This window comes from Diceros bicornis, chromosome 26 (genome assembly GCF_020826845.1).
Source record: "Diceros bicornis minor isolate mBicDic1 chromosome 26, mDicBic1.mat.cur, whole genome shotgun sequence".
Classification (NCBI taxonomy): domain Eukaryota; kingdom Metazoa; phylum Chordata; class Mammalia; order Perissodactyla; family Rhinocerotidae; genus Diceros; species Diceros bicornis.
Window position 1 is genome coordinate 30,768,373 of NC_080765.1, and position 8,638 is coordinate 30,777,010.

The 8,638-nt window shown below is 39.5% G+C and overlaps 1 long non-coding RNA gene across 2 annotated transcripts; it reads right to left on the reverse strand.

Annotated features, from left to right (window-relative positions):
* Positions 1 to 5,233: 5,233 nt before the first annotated feature.
* Positions 5,234 to 8,556, reverse strand: LOC131422961 (uncharacterized). Of its 2 annotated transcripts, none has more exons than XR_009224159.1 (2): positions 8,349 to 8,556; positions 5,234 to 5,461 (listed from the first exon to the last, which is right to left on the reverse strand). It is a non-coding gene; the product is annotated as an uncharacterized LOC131422961 (long non-coding RNA). The 2 variants fall into 2 exon arrangements; XR_009224160.1 differs by having other exon boundaries at positions 8,314 to 8,556.
* Positions 8,557 to 8,638: the final 82 nt, after the last annotated feature.

The window sequence follows — 8,638 nt, forward strand, 5'->3', positions numbered from 1 at the left end:
AGTATTGAGCACATACTCTATGCCAGACACTGCTAAACGCTGAACATACTGTGAAGAATTAGACAGAAGAGGTGCCGCCTCTCGTGGTTTACATTTTACTAACAAAGATAATAAACAAGCAAGACACTTACAGATTGATAAATGCCATAAAGAAAGTAAGGTGGTAAGAGAGAGTAACTAAGAGTAGGCCATTCTTGGAAATCTAAAGCAGACCCAAGTTTGAGATGGTCCTACTGTAGGTGCTGCAAATGTACCATCCCTCAAAATATTTCCAGCTGCTGTTGTAGAGGGAAATAGTCCCTGGCAACTAGTTTATAGGATTATGACTCAAGCCCAAGTAGCATGGAATCACTGGATATTTTCTTATTTCTCTTTAGTGCATACCCAATGAATTTCCTGCAACATTTGGGAAGATGACATTTCTGGTGATGCTGCCTTTCGTAAGAATAGATCAAATTTTGTTGCACAGATTTTATAAGAAAGATACTAGAAGCATGAATATGAAAGTAGGGTTTGTTTTTGTTTTTCCCAAGCAGGAGGATTATTCATTCAATAAACTGTGTGCTACAGGTTTTTCTACTCTTAGAGATGGGGAGTAGGAGGCAATGACCTTTTTAGCTATTTTTTTTTGTTAAAATTATATTCTTCTAGGGGCCGGCCTGGTGTTGTAGTGGTAAAGTTCGCATGCTGAGCTTCGGCGGCCTGGGGTTCACAGGTTTGAACCCCAGGCACAGACCAATACACTGTTCATCAAACCATGCTGTGGCGGCATCACACATACAAAATAGAGGAGGATGGGCACAGGTCTTAGCTCAGAGTCAATCTTCCTCAGCAAAAAGAGGAATATTGGCAACAGATGTTAGCACAGGGCCACTCTTCCTCACCAAAAAAAAAAAAATTATTCTAGTTGTTAACTCTGCATGGAAGAATACATGCACAAAAGAGTGAATATAGGGCCGGTCCCGTGGCTTGGCGGTTAAGTGCGCGCGCTCTGCCGCTGGCGGCCCGGGTTCGGATCCCGGGTGCGCACTGACGCACCACTTCTCTGGCCATGCTGAGGCCGTGTCCCACATACAGCAACTAGAAGGATGTGCAGCTGTGACATACAACTATCTACTGGGGCTGGGGGGGGGGGAATAAATAAAATTACAAAAAAAAAAGAATTGTTAAAAAAAAAAAGAGTGAATATAAAAATAGGAGTGTGGGATTTCTGATATTTGGTCACAGTTAACATTTTGTTAAGTATTCTATATTTCTCCTTTTAAGTGTTTACCCGTGGTGAATTTCCTCTTCATATAGAAGAATGGCAATGGTGTTCAGGCAGTTTACACTTCTTTGGAAGAATTTTGCTTTAAACGTGAGTATACACATCTGAAAAAATATGGGAGAAACTAATAACCCTATGAGTAAATATGTTATGGTAACTGATACTCTCGATTCTGGGACCATAGGTTCAGAATGAGCCTTTGGATCATCAAAAATCAATCACACAAATGGCTAGTTAGGGAGCCATTAGTGTGTTCCTTAAGAGGGTGGGTGATTGGAATGTATAGTTGGAAGTCCAGAAACTCACCTTGGTTGAAGGTCAGAAAAGAAAGTAAGAATACCACTAATAAGAGGAAGTTGAGGCAAACATTTGATCAAATGTTGCAGGCATATGGGTTTCAGGAGTACACAGACCCTGAAAGGGAATACAAGCCAGATAGTCAGAAGTCTAAGGAGATAGGATCCGTCTTCCACAGAAATTGAAATGGCTGAGCAAATGGTCTGGAGAACAGATACAACATACAGACGACAGAAAGTCCCGTAACTAACAGTCTTCTGCCACAACAAAGACGTTTTCAAATACTTCCTCTTTGGGAGAAGGTCAAATACCATATGATGCCACTCATAAGTAGAAGATAAAAACAACAAACAAACACATAGAGACACAGATTGGATCGGTGGTTACCAGAGGGGAGGAGGGTGAAAGGGATGATTAGGTACATGTGTGTGGTGATGGGTTGTAGTTAGTATTTGAGAGGTGAACATGATGTAATCTATGCAGAAATAGAAGTATAATGATGTACACCTGAAATTTATACAATGTTATAAACCAATGTGACCGCAATAAAAAAATTAATTAAAAATTTTAAAAAAATAAAAGCATTCCAGTAAGATTAAAAAAAAAAACACTGAACTGTGTACTTTAAACAGTGAATTTTATGCCTTGTAAATTATATCTCAATAAAGCCGTTAAAAAAGAAAAAAAAACAAATACTTCCTCTTTGGCAACAGACAGCATCTTAGGGACAACACTTGATTGGAGTGTGCTGTGACTAAACAAGAAGGGAAACGGCGTTTGACAAGAAGATAACTGATACTTTTTAGCTCATGGAGCATTAGGTATTATGGAGTGAGGAAGGAAGGAAAGAACAAAACCTTGATGTGAGGTTATTCTAATCATGGAATTTATATGGAACTGCTGTTTACTGTTATTCTTTTGATATTTCATAATTCTGGTTCTGTAAAGCATATAGATGCTCTCAGGTTTGCAAATCAGTCCATCCAGAGTCTGCCTCCTTATTTCCTTAATACCAGTATACAGATAAACTGGGACCTGGTTTATATCACTTCCAACAATAAAGTAGTGAAAAATCTCACTAAAATGGTGCAACAGATTTTATTAAATAGTATTAAAAGGAATTATTAACAATTATGAACATTCTATATGGCAATTAAGTTTTTAAAAAGTAATTTTAAATGTAGTTTATAGTTGGCCCTCACAATTTTAAACAACCCAAGAGAGAATTAGTTACCTAATAAGAAAAAATTGTAAATTAGAATATGAGCCATAACATGAGGAATTTTGACTAAATTATTGGTACAGATCCTTGTTTAGATCTTATATCTTCTTGTCTATGGTAGTGGGGCCAACAACGGATGATGCTTACCTGAAGACTAGAATTGAAACTCTCCTCATGTGAAAGTTGATTTTGCAAGTGAGGAGTTTTACAGAGCTTCAGAGAACTATGAAATTTTGCCATCCATTGGCAGACTTAACAAATTTCTGTGTCCGTAAAGTTATATGTCTCAGACAGAGCATCAGATATAATTGCCTTTATGTTGCAAGCTTACTGCTTGGATTTTCTCTTTACATAGTTCATGGCTTTACTTCAGGGGAAGATTTTGAAGACTACCTTAAATATACTAAGAGCTCTAATCATGCAATGGCTGCCGTTGCTTTTGACCAGGACTTTGCACATAGCAAGGACCCGTTGCCACTTGAGCAAACATTAACTTAAAAGGTTCCCAGGGTTATAATAAAGATTTAATTATCAGACCTGGCAATGCGCGTTGGAATTTAACTGCTTCATTAATCAACATACTTACTCTAACAGCATCTCTGCCAAGACCAGAACTGCCAAGTTTTGCTATGATCTAGTTAAGGGCCTATATTATTCCAGGTAGTTTAGGTCAAGGATCCAATATTTTTTCTAAAGACGGAACGGCTTTGAATTTGCCTGAAGTTTTGTGATTATTGGGGTGAGTGAGAGAGTGAATGTGGCAACAAAGTTATAGTGGGGAGAACTGCTGTGAATTTCATGAAGCTTGAGACAAATGTTTGGAGAATGTGACATTAACAGCTGTCCAGGTAAGTTATTGAAATCTGCAAAGCTCCTGAGCAGTCACTGCCAACCTATCAAGGAGGACCAGTTTGGGATTTCATCTGCCTAAACGGAGTTAGCAAAGCAGCTTCTAGCCAAATTTTATGGGATTAAATAATAGTTGGATAATGATAATGAAAGAGTAAATATAGTCATTTTACCCTACTTAACTAGCCTAAAGAAAGTATAAATGTTTTAAAAGCATTTTTATTGCAATCCTTATTTACATTACATTATATTTTCAAGTCTGAGAGCTACATAGTCTAGATACCTCATATAAGTGGAATCATACAGTATTTGTGTGTGTGTGACAGGCTTATTTCACTTAGTATAATGTCCTCAAGGCTCATCCATGTTGTAGCCCGTCTCAGAATTTCTTTCCTTTTCGAGGCTGAATAACATTACATTGTACATAAATACCACATTTTGTTGATCCATTCATCCATCAGCAGACACCTGGGTTGCATCCACCTCTTGGCTATTGTGACTAATGCTCCTGTGAACATGGGTATGTAAATATCCCTTCAAGAGTCTGCTTTTAGTTCTTTTGGATAAATACCCAGATGTGGGACTGCTGTATCATATGGTATTTCTATTTTTAATTTTTTGAGGAGCCTCCATACTGTTTTCCATAGTGGCTGCACCATTTTACCATTCGCACTAACATTGCATAAGGGTGGAACCCAATGATTTAAGGGATGCATTCTTACTAGAATGTTACCTACTACTTTTAATGTAACACAGAGAAAGATTTCTTCCCCTTCAGGTACAATAAAGGGAAGCCACAAAATTAATTGCAGGGGAAAAAACACAGTCAAGGATAAAGTGAGAGAAGCACCTTTTTGCCTTGATACTTTTCCCTGGTGCAAATACAGGGACACAAAACTGATCTGCACCTCCTTCCAACAGTTTTCCTGTTGCTATCCCTGTGCATTTTTATGGAACATAGAAAATAGGGATGTATTTAGCAAAGTAGGTAAAAGGGTTGTAAATTCTGAACTTAAAAATGACTGCAAGTTTTCTGTCCTGTCTTCATTCTTTGTATGTGAGCAGGCAAGAATTTAAAGATTCCTGGTACATCCTAACTACTACACAGGGGCAGAGGCTAGGCTAGCTGTTCCTAACTTCTAACTTCGCTATGCACTAGAATCATCTGGGGGCATTTGCTGACAATGCAGATTCCTGGATTCCAAACTCTGGAGATTCTGATTCAGAGTGGTGGAGAACCCAGGAATCTGCATTTTAACAAGAACCCCACGTAATTCTGAGGCAAGAATGGCTTTGGGAGAAAAAAATGGGCTAGGCCTTCCAGGGGATTCTCAAAGTTTGCAGTTTTAACACTTCAGAAGTCATTTCTAGTCTTGGGAATTTCTCCTGACATTAGTACAAAATACCACCAGTAACAGCATATCTTCAGTCATGTCACCACTCAAACAAGACTTATGCTAAAACCACAGTGAAGAGACGATAAGCACATTTTTCCTTCTTTTATTTCACAAAACGTACCAGTGTCAAGACCTTCTTGTCAAAGTAGCTTTGGCTACTTGAGTCTGAAAATAATTTAAAAGAAGACAGACCAGCCAAACTAGCTTGCAAAATTTTAGACTTTATTGATATCATGAGGCCTAACAGGACATCATAAGAATTAGAGTATGGACATCTAGACTAGCTCCACAATATCCGTTCTAAATAAGGTGTTAATCCTGAGGTGCTTCCTTTCTGATCTTTGCAATCTTGTGACACCAGTGATCTCAACGCCTTCGTATCTCACATCAGCCAGTGAGGTAAATATCAGACTTAGATCCCACACACAACTACGAGAAAAGGGAAAGCAGAGTTTGTAAGACAAAATGGATGCAAGTGTTTCTGTTTAATAGGAAATGCAGAGATCCAAGAGAAAATGGGAGAATAAACATGAACTACAGCAGCTTTGACTTCAGATCTTGACCACTTAAGTGAGGTATCAAAAATAACCATGCCCCTCAATTATGACTGAAGCCATCTTAAACATTTATGAGTCATAGTTCTCTCCATTAAGGAGCTTAAAATACAGACAGACAGGTAAAATGTTGATTATCGTTGAAACTGGGTAACAGGTAAATAGGGATTCATTATATTACCCTTTTAACTTCTATTGATGTCAAGAAATGCCAATAATGTTTTTTCTTTAATCTAGTTAAGGGAGATAAAACATGAATGTAAAATTAATTATCAATACAAGGCAGTAAAGTTAAGACATGGAAGGGAGAAAAAACTCCAGGCTAGGGTGGTATTTGCCTGGGTAGGATTCTGAGAGGAATGGGGAAGGAAATGCCAACCATCAAAATTACGGATTAGGAGGAGCCATGATTAATGCCTCTGGCCCTAACATGGCAAGGCAATGTTTCCAATTGTAAGATCAAACCACTTTCCTGGGGTCTATTTTGCCCTCATGATAGCCTCCTTCCTTTGACATCCCCTGACCCCTGTGCATATGCAACCACCCAACTCCAGCTCAGGGCAGGGAGTTGGGCTCCATGGAATCAGATTTGACTCCACATTAAGAAAACTAACAATTAGAGCTTTCCAGCAATGCACTCATCTAGTCTTCCATGTCTACTCTCTTCCTGTCTGCTCATTTCCTCCCCCGGGGGCTTTCCGTGTCTCCTAAGCAGAAACAATTTCAAGGACCTCATTTTCTTCTGCAGTAAAATGCTAGAGTTCCGGCAGAAACCTGACATGAGCTGGTAAGGCAACCTGGAGAAACGTCAAGGCTTTCTGTTGCCTACACCCTTGTTTTTATGCTAGACTGGGCCATGGACATTATAAAAGAGATTTTTAAACTACATTTAACTAGCAACATTAATGAGTAAGAACATATAAGCAATCTAGAGTCTCATCTTGAGAACCCTCTTCTTCCTTCCCTTTTGTCTCCTTTATTTTTTACTCTCTTGGTCACCCACTTTCTCCTTCTGTGTCCTCCATTTTCAACTCTTTTACTACTTCCCTCCATTACGGGGGCTTACCACTCCAAATTTTAACTCCTCAAAGCGTATAGGAAGTCACAACACAAAATGAGAATTGGAGCTCTTGGGTCCAGCCTCCTCCATCACTCTAATTATGTTTAGCTATAGGACCAGTTGGGAGCTGAAGAAAAAGCATGAGGTGGAAAATACCCACACCCACCAACACCATACATATATGTTAATAATGGCATTCCATCTCAACCATTCTCTCTTTCACTCTCCCTCTCACTCTCGCTCTCTTCCACACACACACCCACACATTCCATCTCAACTACATACACACACACAGACACACACACTCCCCCTTCCTCCACATAGAAGCAGCATAGGTAGAGCATGATATGATGAGTAAGTGGTAGATCTGTCCACAAGATGGCAGTCCTACTTTGTAGTTTAAAGCTTAATAGGAAATTTTGCAAGGTTGTGAAAGACTGAATAAACTTAGGATTTTATTATTTATGTAGCTGATACCATGAATTATGTTTTGGATCCTACCACAACTTGAAAAGATTTTTTTTTATTTGGGTCACAGTTATGTTTTGATGTGTGGTGTTATAGCCAAAGAGTAAGGGAACATTCTAAATAGGGGTGTGTGTGTCTGTATCAGACCTAACCTGAACTGTTGGACAATGAAGTTCCAATGACTGGACTCTCAGGGCTGCAGCTAATTTGGGGGTAGTGATTAAAAAGTACTGGAGCCAGAGGTTTGTATGTGATGTTAATGAATTTGAACTTTATCCCAAAAAACACTGAATCATTGAATCATTTCAAGGAATCATTGAAAAATTTTAAGCAGGTGGGTGACTTGATCAGACCAGTGTTCCCCAAACACCTTCATGATTTTTGCCATATCTCCACATCACCTATAGTTAATTTACTTAATGTTGTTTAAACCAGCTAACTTTTATTCTTTTATAAATGTACTTAAAGAGGAAACTCATTACTGGCATTGCTTACTATAATAAACATTTAAAATAAATATATAACTATTAAAATGAACAATGTTCATTCATGCACCACTACTGTAAGTCTACCACACTTTGGGTAGCTCTACTGTATGGTAGGGATTGAGTTAGGGGTGCTCCCTGAAAGCACAGAAATTAGGTTGGCGTCAGATTCTTAATGACCAGGTCTTCGATGTCACCTGGAATCCTGTTAGAAAGACAGTTGTGGGTGCGGAGCAATTCAGCCACAGGCCAAAGAGGACATAAGTTTGTCTATACCTTGTAACATCTACAACACTAGCCCTTCTGAAACTTTAATATGCATATGAATCACCTCGGGATCTTGTAAAAATGCCGATTTTGATCCAGTATGGAACCTGCAGATTCTGCATTTCTAACAAAACTCCCAAATGATATTGATGCTGTGGGTTTCCGAACCACGCTAAGAAACAATGTACGAGACTGTAAGTTCCTGAAAGGCAGGGACCACGCCTTAACCTTTGGCATAATGTCTGGCACAAGGCAACTTCTTAGTTAATAGGAGAGAATTTTCTTCCCCTAGATTGTCACGACTCTCTCTCAATATGCAGGTTTCAGCTCAGAAGTCTCACACTCACACCCCTACTATTCAAAACATTTTTTGTCATACGGAAAGTATAAAGTTTTTATTTTCTACGTAACCCCAACCTAGAATATAAATTCCATATGAGGAGAGACCTTAGTTGTGAAGATTCTCCAAGCTTCGGACTCACATGTGTGTCCCGGGCCTGTTCTGGGAATTAGAGCAGCGAATTCGTTGGACAAGGCTTCTTCTCTCATGGAGCTAATGATGTAGTGAGGACTTCACCAAGCAAGAGGCAATCACGCCGGGCTTCGAAGCCCAAGTCTCTGCAGCCAGGCAGACGACGAGGACTCTCCTAGAGCCGCCGGCTTCCAGGAAGCCGGACGTCCCGGAACTCCAGAGAAGGCGTGGGCCCAGAGACAGCGGCGGGAAGCCCCAGAAAAGGGGCCGTTTCATTGGACATTCCGGGTCGGGAGAATC